Here is a 15,310-nt window from a genome sequence, read left to right as displayed (position 1 = left end):
CCCCAACTAAATCGTCCCAGCCAGGGCTTTGTCAAGCCTGACCTTAAAAACTTCAAAGGAAGGAGATTCCACCACCTCACTAAGGAACCCATTCCAGTGCTTCACCACCCTTCAAGTGAAAAAGTTTTTTTTCCAAATATCCAAACTAAACCTCCCCCACTGCAACTTGAGACCATTATTCTTGTTCTGTCATCTGCTACCACTGAGAACAGTCTAGAGCCATCCTCTTTGGAACCCCCTTTCAGGTAGTTGAAAGCAGCTATCAAATCCCCCCTCATTCTTCTCTTCCGCAGACTAAACAATCCCCGTTCCCTCAGCCTCTCCTCATGAATCATGTGTTCCTGTCCCCTAATCATTTTTGTTGCCCTCCACTGGACTCTTTCCAATTTGTTCACATCCTTATAGAATCATAGAATCATAGAATATCAGGGTTGGAAGGGACCTCAGGAGGTCATCAAGTCCAACCCCCTGTTCAAAGCAGAACCAACTAAATCATCCCAGCCAGGGCTTTGTCAATCCTGACCTTCTTGCAGTGTGGGGCCCAAAACTGGACACAGTACTCCAGATGAGGCCTCACCAATGCCAAATAGAGGGGAAGGAGCATGTCCCTCAATCTCGTGGCAAAAGAAAGGTAAAAATCATCTCTGTAAAATCAGGATGGAAAATACTTTACAGGGTACTCAGATTCAAGAACACAGAGAATTTCCCTCTGGACAAAACTTCAAAGTTACAAAAAATCAAGCCAGGAATACACCTTCCCTCTCAGCACAGAGAACAACACAAGCCAAAGCAAAGATATGCTAACACATTCCCCTGCTAGTACTTACTAATTTTAATGGCGTTGGAGTGACTGCTTCTTTTGATCTGTCTCCGTCAAGCACACAGAACAGACAGAGCCAGAACAGAAAAACAAAAGCCTTCTCCCCACTCCCCAGATCTGAAAGTATCTTGTCCCCTTATTCGTCCTTTTGATCAGGTACCAGCCACGTTACCTGAGCTTCTTAACTGTTTAAAGGTAAAATGATTTTGTGCCTCTGTCCAGGAGGGATTTCATAGTACTGTATACAGGAAGGTTGTCACTCTTCCCTTTATATTTATGACACTCTGTGTTTGAAACAAGGATTTTCCAGAGACTTTCCACTGCTTGTCGCATTCTCAGGGATTCAGCGCAGGGCTCGTCAGTCAGGAGGAGGAGCTGCTCAGAGTCTATGACGATGGGCAGCAGCATGGAAATGCTGGTAAATGAGTATGTTTAACCTTTGGCTCTATCTTTTCTCTCTGGTGTTACTGTAATGTTGGACAACTGTATCAAGTCTGCAAGACTCTGTGTGCCCTGAGAATCTGAGCCTTTGTTATCAGCAAATAATTTCTTCACTCCCAGCGGAGGCTCTCAGGCTGATGATCTCCAGGGTCTATTTTCTGCACTTCCTGCTGCTCATGGAGCCGAGGGAATTGTCTGGGAGTCCTGGCCAAACTGAGAGTCTGCAGGAACTGTACAGGGGAATCATAAAGATCACTGTCCGGAATGCCGAGTGTCAGACATGTGAGATTCATACGCTGATTCTCAGGGCTCTGGCTTCCTGTCGCTGTTGCTTTTATCTCTCTGTTGAGCAGAATTCCGGTGAGTTACTTGTTTCTGTATTTAAGTTAGTGCTAAGGGCTCAAGAAGGGTTCAAGGGTCCATAACAAAAATCATCTGGGCAGGAATTCACCAGTACAGCAACTTGACATTTTTAGTATTGTCAAAAGCACCAAGGGATATACCTGGTAAAATTGGATCTAAAATATTATTGGAAAAAGTTTAGAGAAATATTCATTTTTATGATCATAGAATCATAGAATATTAGGGTGGAAGAGACCTCAGAAGGGCATCTAGTCCAATCCCCTGCTTAAAGCAGGACCAACACCAACTAAATCATCCCAGCCAGGGTTTTGTCAAGCCAGGCCTTAAAAACCTCTAAGAATAGAGATTCCACCACCTCCCTAGGTAACCCATTCCAGTGCTTCACCACCCTCCTTGTGAAAGAGTGTTTCCTACTATCCAACCTAGACCTCCCTCACTGCAACTTGAGACCATTGCTCCTTGTTCTGTCATCTGCCACCACTGAGAACAGCCAAGCTCCAGCCTCTTTGGAACCCCCCTTCAGGTAGTTGAAGGATGCTATCAATGTCCCCTCACTCTTTTCTTCTCCAGATAAAATAAGCCCCGTTCCCTCAGCCTCTCCTTGTAAGTCTTGTGCCCCAGGCCCCTAATCATTTTTGATGCCCTCCGCTGGACTCTCTCCAATTTGTCCACATCCCTTCTGTAGTGGGGGGACCAAAACTGGACGCAATACTCCAGGTGTGGCCTCCCCAGTGTCGAATAGAGGGGAATAATCACTTCCCTCAATCTGCTAGCAATGCTCTTACTAATACAGCCCAATATGCTGTTGGCCTTCTTGGCAACAAGGGCACACTGCTGACTCATATCCAGCTTCTCGTCCACTGCAATCCCCAGGTCCTTTTCTGCAGAACTGCTGCTTAGCCAGTTGGTCCCCAGCCTGTAGCGGTGCATGGGATTTTTCCATCCTTTGTGCAGGACTCTGCAGTTCTCCTTGTTGAACCTCGTCAGGTTTCTTTTGGCCTAATTCTCCAATTTGTCTAGGTCATTCTGGACCCTATCCCTACCCTCCACTGTATCTACCTCTACCCCCAGTTTAGTGTCATCTGCGAACTTGCTGAGGGTGCAATCCACACCATCCTCCAGATAGTTAATAAAGATGTTGAACAAAACCAGCCCCAGGACTGATCCCTGGACCACTTTGCTTGATACCGGCTTCCAGCTAGACATCGAGCCATTGATCACTACCCATTGAGCCAACAATCTAGCCAGCTTTCAATTCACCTTATAGTCCATTCATCCAATCCATACTTTTTTAATTTAAAACAAGAATACTGTGGCAGACCATATCAAAATCTTTGCTAAAATCAAGATATATCACATCCCAAGATATATCACTTTTCCCATATCCACAGAGCCAGTTATCTTGTCATAGAAGGCAATCAGGTTGGTCAGGCATGACTTTGCCCTTGGTGAATCAGTTAATTCTCTCAAACCGTGTCCTTTTGTCTGTCTGAGTAGCTTTCTTTTTTGGGCAATGTGGTTTTTCCTCTGGTTCACTCAAGTTTTCTAATTCAGCAACTTTACTTCCTTGTTAAGAAGTGCAGCTAAAGCCTCTTCAGGGGGTATTTCGTTGTGACGCCTACCAAAGGATTCACAAGAAAGGGATGCACAGGGTTTCACTCACATTCTGCCTCTCTGGATCACTGACACTGGGTTCCCTATGAGCAAAATCCCTGCCTTGTTTTGAAATCACTGTCCTTCATGCCCAGTGTCAGAGCTGCATGTTAACTAGGGGTTTCCTTCAGACTCTTTCAGCATCCTAACAGAATTACCCTCTCTGTAGCAGGACCTGAGGGCTTGAATTTAAGAGGTGGGAGCCAAGAGTTAATCACTGAGGGTGAATCTGATCCCACTGAGATCAATGGCAGAACTCCCAACAGGTCCAGGAGTTCAACCTAAATCCTCATGTAGGGACTTAAATTAATTGCTTGATTTATACCAACCATGAGTCTCCCGTGATGGGTGAATGCATTTGGACCAAAGAATAACTGACAAGATCGTTACTAAAATCTCAAACGCACAGGCTTAAAGGTTCAGAACAATGAATAGAACAACTTTTTCAGGGAGTCTGGCTTAGAGGAAACTATATGGTGTTGGAAATCTCACCGGGGCAGGTCCAGGAACACACAGTGTGTGTGTCGTGGGGTGGGGGGAGTGTGGGACATGCAGGAGCTACTGGCAGCTGCCTGAAACAGTGGACCACTGGGACACAGATGTTAAACCCAGGATGCTCTGGGACCATTTGCTAGCCAGCTCTGTTAGTCATTAATGGTGAGGGTTGTAAATACATTCCTCAATGCAGAGATTTTGTGGGCTCAAGTCATTATTTTTCTCACCTAAAACATTCCTCTGTACATTGTAACAGGATCCCTGATCCTCGTGAAATACACACCTAGTGTAATATTTCGAAGGTGCAGTAATCACATGAGAACTTCTCCTCAGAGGGCTCAACCCAACATGACCCATTGGAGTGCTACCCATTGCCTTGTACTTGTGGGTTTGATTAAAACATCTCTATCCTTCATGCTGTCATCCTGACCTTACCTCAGGGTTTGGTCAGTGTGTTCCCATTATCTCTGGGGAATAGGCTGGTATTGAGTTGTTCTGGTATCACCACCTTTCTGGAATGTGGTTGTGTGAGTGCTTTGTGCCTTGTATCTCTTAGGAATATGTGATTTTCCAATATCACCACTATGCTTGCCAAAATCTGTGAGGAGGGCCCTGCCTTTTGCTCAGAACCTGACTTTCCATTATATCAGCAAAGTTTTGACCAGTTTAGTTCAGGCTGATACAAGGGCTTATATTTCAATCACCCTTCCTACTATGGTAGGTACGTACAGACTTTTATCAAGTCACCCCTTCACCATCTTTCTTAAAATATATAGACTGAGATCTTTGAGTCTATCACTATAAGTTTGTTTGAGGACTGGAACACATGAGTTATGAGGAGAGGCTGAGGGAACTGGGGATGTTTAGTCTACGGAAGAGAAGAATGAGGGGGGATTTGATAGATGCTTTCAACTACCTGAAAGGCTCTAGACTGTTCTCAGTGGTAGCAGATGACAGAACAAGGAGTAATGGTCTCAAGTTGCAGTGGGGGAGATTTAGGTTGGATATTAGGAAAAACTTTTTCACTAGGAGGGTGGTGAAACACTGGAATGCGTTACCTAGGGAGTTGGTGGAATCTGCTTCCTTAGAAGTTTTTTAAGGTCAGGCTTGAGAAAGCCCTGGCTGGGATGATTTAATTGGGGATCGGTCCTGCTTTGAGCAGGGGGTTGGACTAGATGACCTCCTGAGGTCCCTTCCAACCCTGATATTCTATGATTCTAAGGCAGGTTTTCTAATCTTTTAATAATTCTTGTGACTCTTCTCTGAACCCTCCTCAGTGTTTCAACATCCATATTTAATTTTGGACACCAGAACTGGACACAGGGTTCCAGCAGCAGTTGCACCAGTGCCAAATACAGAGGTAAAATAACTTCTCTACCTCTCCTTGAGATTTCCCTGGTTATCATCCCAGGATCACATTGGCTATTTTGGCCACATGGTCACACTGTGACCTCATGTTTTAGCTAATTATTCCTTCAGGCCCCCAAATCTAGTTAAGAGACTTTACATATCCCACTACAGTCCCCATCATGTAAGCATCACCTGCATTCTTTGTTCCTAGATGTAGATATCTACAGAACTATATTAGAACACATATTGATTGCTTTGACCCAGTTTACCAACCAATCCAATTTGCTCTGAATCAGTGGCCTGTCCTCTTCATTATTTACCATTCCCCAATTTTTGTGTCATTTGCAGACTTCGATATTCAGGCATGAGAATAGTTAGTAGCTGAGTTGCTCACATGTGTCTCTGCTTACACTTGTCATTTAACACCTGAAACTTGTGTCTCAGACAAGAAAGTGTCTCAGCAAAAGGAACAAGTGAAGTAACAAAGGTGCCGGCCTGTAGTCCTAAATACCAAGGCCCTTGTGCCCTTCATGCCCATTCTGTTGAGCACAGAGTCATAGCCCAGTGTGATAACATCTGTTTCTATAGGAGAAACTTGGCTCCTTTCCTACATAGGAACTGCATCATGGATCAGACCTATAGTCCATCTAGTTCAGTGTCCTCTCTCTGGCAGTGACAGCCCCAGGTGCTGCAGAAAAAAGATGTAAGAAACCCACCAATAGGTAGATGGGGTGGGGATGATTGAACAGCATGAGGGTTTCACCCTAATAACTTACAGCTTACTATTGGCTTGTGCCCTGAAACACGTGGGCATAAAGGTTTTCCAGAACATTTATTTAGCTGTACCTATTGTAACTAAATACTTTTACTGTCCATGTAAATATCCAAACCCTTCCTGATCCTTGCTTAGCTTATGGCCTCAACTACCACTCGTGGCTATGAGTTCCTAGGTCTCATTAGGCAGTGAGTGAAGAAAGCATTCTTTTTCTTTAATCTGTTTTGAATTTGCCACATTTCAGATTAATTGAACATTATCTTGATCTCATTTTATGAGACAGGGAGAACACAGTCTCCATCTACTCTCTACCAGTCAGTATTTTATGGACTTTCCTCGTGTCCACTCTTATTCATCGTCTTTGTAAGGTAACAATCCCAGTCTTTTCAAACTCTCTCTGTGTGAGAGTTTTCCCAGGCCCTTAATCACTCTTACTGCCCTTGCCCAAATCCCTCTAGTTCTGAAATATCTTGTGTGAGAAGGGTGCCCAGTACTACATAGAGGAGTCCAGAGGACCGTGAAATATTGATATGACTGATCTCCCGACATTGTATTTTCTATAGGATTCCCAATCCCACTCCTTCTGGATCTCAATGTTTTGCTTAGTTTCTATCCATGCTTGCACTGTGAGCAGGGTTTCCCAGAGCTGTGTACCATGATGCCCAGGACCCTTTTCTGAGTTCATACACTTAAATTAGAAACTTGTTAGGTGTTTGAGGAGTTCCACTATTCCCTACATTGGGCATACGCATCACAGTTTATTGACCTCGAAATTCATCTGCCATCATGTTGCCCATTCACCTGGCAGGGTTAGTTCACTCTGAGGACTTCTCTGGGCTAGACTATGACCTAAATAATCTGGCGCCATCTGTAAATGTGGCCACGTCACCGCTCAGCCTCCTTTCTCTTATTTACTGTACTGGTATCTAATGTGTAAACCCCCATCTTTGTTTCCCTCCCTTCACAGACACCTTTAGCATTTCTGTGTCTGATTGACTCATCCACCACCATATGGCAGCTTCCAACCTCACTCCCTCTGGCCTTTCAACATTTATCCTAACAGGCATTCCTGGGCTGGAAGCTGCCCACATCTGGATTTCCATCCCTTTTTCTACATTCTATATTATCAGCCTGTTGGGAAATTTCATGGTTCTGTTTGTTGTAGGCAAAGAACAGACCCTGCACAAGCCGATGTTCCTGCTGCTCTGCATGCTGGTGCTCACAGACATCAGCATGTCTGCCTCCGTCATGACGAAGGCACTGTGTATATTTTGATTCAATTTGAAAGACATTACTGTGGGTGGCTGCCTCACCCAGATGTTCTTCCTTCACGCAGTTTCTGTTATGCAGTCAGCTGTCCTTGTGATAATGGCCTTCGATCGCTATGTCACCATATGTAACCCCCTGAGATACCCCACCATCCTCACAAACCCACGAGTAGCTAAGCTAGGGCTTCTGGGTTTGATAAGAGCTGTTCTCTTCATGCTGCCCCTGCCCCTGCTCCTGAGCAGGCAGCCATTCTGTGTGAACCGCGTTATCCCCCACATGTACTGTGAGCACATGGCTGTGGCGAAGATGTCTTGTGGGGACATCAGAGTCAACAGAGCATATGGATTGGTGATGGCATTTGTAGTCTTAGGGTTAGACCTGATGCTCGTAGCCCTGTCCTACAGTCTGATCATTGGGGCCGTCCTCAGAATCTCCTCCAAGACAGCCCACCAGAAAGCCCTCAACACCTGCACAGCCCACATTTGTGTCATGCTGATGTCTTGTACTCTCTTCTTCTTTTCCACTCTGACACACCGGTTTGGTCAGGGCATCGCTCCACACATTCACATCATCTTGGCCAACCTCTACTTCCTTGTCCCCCCCCCCCATGTTCAACCCTATCATTTATGGGGTCAAAACCATAGAGCTTTGTGACAAAGTGGGCAAATACACCTGCAGAATATGCTTGCCTGGAGGCCTCTGACTTTAAACCTGCATGACAAGAGCGGGAAAGGATATCTCCTTCTTAATCAGGGGTGTTCTGTCCCAGCGTAGATAAGCTCAGCCTTGTGGAAGTTCAAGTCTGAGAAGCTCAGACATCTTATCACTCCATCACCACGCAATACGCTCTCCTTTCCTCTCTGATCATCACCTGATCTCTTTCAGCGTCACCCTGAGAAACTGGAAAGGATCCGGAGGCAGGAGACAAACATGACCAAAGGGATGGAATGCAAGGCAGATGAGCTGAGGCTGAAGAAACTGGGGACTGCAAACAGGGGAGTTTGAGAGGGACTTGGTAAGAGAATGGCTACGGTGAGGAAGGGCCGCATCGCCAGTGCGAACGCTGCTCCTCTCTCCTCCACCCGCGCCTGTATCCAGACAGACAACCTAATCACGAACGCCTCTACCTGGTGATGAGCTGCCAAAATCCTAACAGCCTGTTCCCCCCTCACCCCACGAGGGAGTCATGGCCTGCCCTCCCAGGACGCCTGCCCCATCCACCCCCTCCTCTGTCCCCTCACTGCCCCCGGAGCTGGGCAGGAGGGTCTCGTGGGCCACCGTAGTGGGTGCCCTCCCCGCCCCTAAAAGCCAGAGGGACCTGCCGGGGCTGAGGTGGGGAGTCTCCTGGGAAGCATCCGGCAGGGCCCTATGGCTCCTAGGGGTGGGGTAGCATAGGTAGGGGGGGAATAAGGGGAGCAGCTGCTCCCCCCACTGATCACATCAAAAGTGGCGCCTTAGGCACCGACCCCGTGGGTGCTCTGGGGCTGGAGCACCCCCGGGGAAAAGTTGGTGGGTGCAGAGCAACCACCAGCAGCTCCCCGCCCCATGCCTGGCCCCTGCTTACCTCTGCTCCACCTCCGCCTCCTCCCCTGAACATCCCCCACCCCAGCTTCCTGCGAATCAGCTGTTCGCATGGAAAGCCTGGGAGGGCTGAGAAGCAAGCAGCGACTTCGCGCTCAGGCCCAGGGAGGTGGAGGAGAGCTGGGGTGGGGAGCGGTTCCCCTGTGCCCCCCACCCCGGGTTACCTGCTGCGGCACGGGCAGCCCTCCTGGGCCCCCCCGCAGCTCACCTCCGCTCCGCCTCCCTGGGCCTGAACCTGAAGCTGCCTCTTGCTTCTCAGCCCTCCCAGCTTCTCACGCAAACAGCTGAATCACGGGAAGCTGGGGGTGGGGGGCACAGAAGCAGAGCAGGGCAGAGCGTAACTCAGGGGCAGAGGTGAGCTGGGGCCCGGCGGGGAGCTGCTGGTCGGGGGTCTGCACCCACCATATTTTCCCCGTGGGTTCTCCAGCCCCAGAGCACCCATGGAGTCGGTGCCTAAGGCACCACTTTTGGCCAGTTGTTAAATTTAGAAGCCTTTTTAGAACCGGTTGTCCCGCGCAGAACAACCGGTTCTAAGAAGGCTTCTAAATTTAACAACCGGTTCCAGCGAATTGGTGTGAACCGGCTCCAGCTCACCACTGCCTCTACCCATATTCTGGTGTGGATTTGCAGAGATAGTGGCCTGCATTTTCCACTCTCAGGAAGCAAGGCTGGGGGGACCATCTAGTGCAAAAGGTATCTGCTGGTGGAATCTCGCAGGCAGTATCAGGGAGAGCTACAGAAAGAGGTGGCTAAGCTGAGGATCACACATGCCCATGAGGAATTCCTCAAGAGTATTCACATGGAGCCATCCAAGGCTGAGGAAGCCATCCAGCTACAGAGGATTGCTGTCACACCACTGGGAGAGGAGGATATGGCTCTGTGGCAGGGAGGATACTGGCTGCTGGTTACTTCTGGCAGCAGAGAGTGCCCCACCCCTGCTCCCAAACCACTCAACATGGTGATGGAAAACCGATATGCTTCCCTGGAAATGAGCAATGAAGAATCACCCCAAAGGAGGAGGAGGAGGAGCCATATAACCCCAAGGCTGGGAGGATCACAGCCACCATTCGCAGGAGGAAATGTAGTCTAGTGGTGGTTTGTGACTTTCTTCTGAGGGGAATGAAGGCACCCATCCTTGGTATGGAAGGATTGTTGAGGATCATTTGGCCCTCTGACCACTACCCCATGCTACCCATCCATGTGGGCACTAATGATACTGCAAGTTATGACCCTGAGCAGACTGGAAGTAACTGCAGGGCTCTGGGAGTATGGGTAAAGGAGTTTGGAGTGCAAGTGGTGTTCACTTCAGTTCTTCTGGTCAAGAATAGGGACCCGGGCAGAGACAGATGCATCCTGGAGGTGAATCTGCTAAGCAGAGATGGGGTCCACGTTTCGAGGAAGGGGTGGAGCATATTTGGCTACAGCGTGGCTAACCTAGTGAGGAGGGCTTTAAACTAGGTTCAATGGGGGCAGGTGACCAAAGTCCACAGGTAAGTCAAACACATGGACATCTGGGAGAAGGGTTGGAATCTAGGGGGAGTATGGGCTGTTATAGCAGAAATAAGGGAGAGACAAGACAGAAGTGTGTGGGGGAGAAATCAAATAGATTATCTTAGATGTCTGCATATTAATGTAAGAAGTCTGGGGAATAAACAGGAAGAACTCAAAATGCTAGTAAATAAACACAACTATGACATCGTTGGCATCACGGAGACTTGGTGGGATAATACGCATGACTGGAATATTGGTATAGAAGGGTACAGCTTGCTCAGGAAGGGCAGACAGAGAGAAAAGGAAGGAGGTGTTGCCTTATATATTAAAAATGGATACACTTGGACTGAGGTTAAGATAGAAATAGAAGACAGACTTGATAAATGTCTCTGGGTAAGAATAAAGAGGTAAAAACCAAACCTTGATGTCATGGTAGGGCTCTACTACAGACCACCGAATCAGAAAGAAGAGGTGGATGAGGCTTTTTTAAACAAGTAACAATAACATCCAAAGTACGGGACTTTGTGCTGATGTGGAACTTCCACTACCCAGGGATCTGTTGGGAAAATAACACAGCAGGGCACAGATTATCCAACAAGTTCTTGGAATGTATTGCAGACAGTTTTTTTTTTATTTCAGAAGGTGGAGACAGCTACTAGGGGAGGGGTTCTTCTAGATTTGACAAATATGGGGGAACAAGTGGAGAATTTGCAAGTGGAAAGCAGCCTGGGTGAAAGTGATCATGAAATGGTAGAGTTTATGATTCTAAGCAATGGTAGGAGGGAGAACAGCAAAATAAAGACAATGGATTTCAAGAAGGCAGACTTTAGCAAACTCAGGGAGTTGGTAGATAAGATCCCATGGGAACCAAGTCTAAAGGAAAAAAGAAGACAGTGGGCAGTTTTTCAAAGAGACATTATTAAGGACACAAGACCAAACTATCCCACTGTGTAGGAAAGATAGGAAGTATGGCAAGAGATCAACCTGGCTTAAACAGGAGATCGTCAATGATCCAAAAATAAAAAAGAGTCTTACCAAAAGTTGAAACTAGGTCAAATTGTAACCCACACACCTCCTGGGTGAGGTGTTCTGTCCTATCTCATGGCCGGCACTGAGACTACTAAGAGAGAGGGTTATATATAAAATGAGTTTTTTCTACAGACTTAGCAAAGAAGCAATTGGCTTTTAGCTCATTCGGTAGAGTCTCATGCACTAAGCTCCAGAGCTCTCAGGTTCGATCCTGCTTACTGACGACTGGGGTTTGTCGGCGCTACAAAATTACAAAGGATAAGTGTAAACAAATAACACAAGTATGTAGGGACAAAATCAGTCCAGGCACAAAACAAGATCAAACTAGCCAGAGACATAAACGGTAAAAGAAAATAATATACAAATACATTGGAAGCAAGAGGAATACCAAGGACGAAGAAAGCCCATCACTCAAGGGGGGAGGGGGGTAATAATATAAGAAAATGTGGAAATGCAGAGTTGCTTAATGACTTGTTTGTTTAATTTTTCACCAAGAAGGTTTGTGGTGAGTGGACGTCTAACATAGTGAATGCCAGTGAAAATGAGGTAGAATCTGAAGAGGCTAAGGTGGACAAACTTCTCCTGGGGCTTGTAGCTTTTTTTAAAAAGTCAAATTTGTAGTAGGTATCCAAAGAAATCTTTCATTTCTTATTTGATATATAGAGGAATGTGTGAATAAAAAAAAAAAACCTTTGTTTCAAGAAATAGCTGGGGCTACTTTTTGGTTAGTTTTTAAGTGACTTTGGGCTATTAATGCAGTAGACATGTGGCAACTCCAGCCAGAACCAGAGGGGCCAGAGAAGGAGCCCAGAAGGCTGAGCTGGGTCGGAGGCAGAGCATCAGTGCTGAGACAGAGCTGGGGAGATGAAGCTGGAGCACACCAGAGCCAGGAGATGGGGCAGCAAAACCAGTTGAACCAATGGGGAGCCAGGCTGAGCTACAGCAGGGAGCTGCGGGCCAGGATAGTGGATGCTGGCCGTACCACAAATAACATGGCAGCCAAGCACAATAAACAGCTGTAGAGAGTAAGGTAGGGCCATGGGAGGGAGCCCAACACAGGAAGATGTTACTAGACAAGATGGCCTCGAATGGTGGACTCGGGGGCTGAGGCAAGAATCCAATGGGAGGGCAGATTCTGGGAAGAAAGTCCCTGCCTCCAAGAGTCTGTGGGCTCTGCTGCCCCTGTGTAGAGGTTGGGTGCCACTCACACTACCTTGTGGATATCTTCATTATACAAACTCTTCCCACTCTGCCACCTTTAACAATGGAATAGTTCACAAGGTCACTTGTTTCAAGGATCATTGCTGGGCTTTAGGATGCACAGGGGCACAGAAATTCTCTCAGACTGTCTGCAAATGACTGAAGGCCAAATGCAGAAATGATATCAATAGTGGTATGTGTGTTAGGCACTAGTCAGCCAAGGTACAGCATTGCACCTGTTCTACTTGGCTTATGATGGGGAAAGTCCCTTTGCCAATGGAAGCGCTACAGTTTCACAGGTTTGTTGATTTTAAATTCAAGCTGGGATTGTGGTGCACAAGATACATCTTACAGAGTATCAGACCAGCTCACTGAGGGATGTCAAATGGGCCCAACTGGAGTCTTGTTCCTCAGAACTTGGAGTCAGTGTCCAGGATGAGCTTGGCTCAGAACCTCATCAAAGCATCAGCACCTCAACAAGGCACCAAATCCCTCCACAACTGCCCCCTTTGTGCCTGTGCGTCTTGCTCCCAGCATTTGGAACCTAACAACAAACTCCAGCCAAACCCACAATCCCCCACACAGCAGACGCACATATGCTGAGCGGGCAGAGGATATTGTGCCAACAGGGGCTGATAGAGGCCAGAATTCAGGAAAGCGTCATTTCCACAATATACCTAAAACCCTGTTAGCAACAAAGATTTCACCTGTAGGATGCAAAAAGAAAAGGAGTACTTGTGGCACCTTAGAGACTAACCAATTTATTTGAGCATAAGCTTTCGTGAGCTACAGCTCACTTCACGAAAGCTTATGCTCAAATAAATTGGTTAGTCTCTAAGGTGCCACAAGTACTCCTTTTCTTTCTGCGAATACAGACTAACACGGCTGTTACTCTGAAACCTGTAGGATGGATGGGGCTGGAGTGGGTGCGTGAAAGAGGCAGCCAGGACTGTCACTGCTGAGTCTCCCGTCCCCCACCACACATACGGCAATTCACCTTGTGCACGTTAGGCAGAGTTACCACGGAGGGAGCCAATTGTCTTGCTCCATGTTTTACTCCTCACAAGCAAAGAAAGACCCGTTAAAGTACTAGAGGGACGTGGAGAAGCACCCCAGGGTCTGAGACTCTCAGCAGGGGTTTTGAGCCTGTGAGGCAGGTCCCATATTGTTAGAACAGAGCTTGGTGAGTTTTCATAGCACTTGGACCATCCACTTCCAGTCTCAGGTGGGCAACTGTACAAGATGGGGGATTTGGAGGCAATATTATGTATAAAGAACAGGAGTACTTGTGGCACCTTAGAGACTAACCAATTTATTTGAGCATAAGCTTTCGTGAGCTACAGCCATCCGATGAAGTGAGCTGTAGCTCACGAAAGCTTATGCTCAAATAAATTGGTTAGTCTCTAAGGTGCCACAAGTACTCCTTTTCTTTTTGCGAATACAGACTAACACGGCTGTTACTCTGAAACCTAATATTATGTATAACTCCCTTATGTGCTATACCTCAGTTTTGCTCTTTGTTGGAGCCCAGGCCAGATCTCTGACTTTCCAGGACTTTTCAGAAAGCGTTTCAAAAATTGAAACCTTGGGTCTATTTTATATAAAATACTAAAGGTAATAGCTCTTGGTCAGTTTCGAGAAGAGAGAATTGCACATCGTTTAATGGAGAATCTCTATATTCTAATAAGGGGAAGAGGATGGAAGATGAGGAAATACAAGTAGCATCTGGTGAGAAAGAGTCAAACGTAAAAGAGCCCCATTAAATTTCATCATGTAATGCCAGACAGCTAAAGAGTGACCATTTTTAAGTGTTTATACACAAATTATAGAAGTCTAAATAATAAGGTGGGTGAATCTGAGTACATTGTACTTAATCAGGATATTGATATCATAGGCATCACAGAAACTTAAAGCTGATAATCAATGGCACACAGTAATACCAGGGTACACAAATCTATCAGCAGGACAGAACAGGTCATGCTGGCATAGAATCAAATAATGTTAAAATCTTAAATGAATCAAATTGTGCTATAGAATCTGTATGGAGAGTAATTCTGTGCTTCAATAAGAGTGTAGCAGTAGGGATATCACCTGAGGAGGATGGTGATATTGACCGAGAAATGCTCATGGAGATTACAGAGGCTATAAAAAATGTTAAAAACCCCTCAATAATAGTGACAGGTTTCAGAGTAACAGCCGTGTTAGTCTGTATTTGCAAAAAGAAAAGGAGTACTTGTGGCACCTTAGAGACTAACCAATTTATTTGAGCATGAGCTTTCGTGAGCCACAGCTCACTTCATCAGATGCATACCGTGGAAACTGCAGCAGACTTTATATATACACAGAGAATAGTGGGGAATGTCAACAATCCCCATATTGGCTGGGTACATGTCATCTCAGGACTGAATACAGAGAGAAAGTTTATTGACACCTTAAACAACTGCTTCTTGGAGCAGCTAGTCCTGGAACCCACAAGAGGAGAGGCAATTCTTGATTTAGACCTTAGTGGAACACAGGATCTAGTCCAAGAGGTGAATATAGTGGGGTGAATATAGTGGGGTGGGGGACACCACAGCAGTAGACCACAGTAGCATTTAATTTTAGAAAGGGGGCCTACAGAAAAATGAGGAAGCTAGTTAAACAGAAATTAAAAGGTACAGTGCCAAAAGTGGAATCCCTGCAAGCCACATGGAAATTTTAAAAGACGTCATAATAGGCTCAATTTAAATCTGTACTGCAAATTAAAAAAACACGGTAAGAAGACCAAAAAAACACCACCATGGCTAAATAAAAAACATAAAAGAAGCAGTGAGAGGCAACAAGGCATCCTTTAAAAAGTGGAA

General features: G+C 46.3%; 1 pseudogene; it reads left to right on the top strand.

Moving 5' to 3' along the window:
* Positions 1–6,908: 6,908 nt before the first annotated feature.
* On the top strand, positions 6,909–7,869 carry LOC144259627 (olfactory receptor 52N4-like; annotated as a pseudogene).
* The last annotated feature ends 7,441 nt before the right edge of the window (positions 7,870–15,310 follow it).

Source organism: Eretmochelys imbricata, chromosome 1 (genome assembly GCF_965152235.1).
Source record: "Eretmochelys imbricata isolate rEreImb1 chromosome 1, rEreImb1.hap1, whole genome shotgun sequence".
NCBI classification, from domain to species: domain Eukaryota; kingdom Metazoa; phylum Chordata; order Testudines; family Cheloniidae; genus Eretmochelys; species Eretmochelys imbricata.
This window is presented reverse-complemented; position numbering and strand designations above follow the sequence as displayed.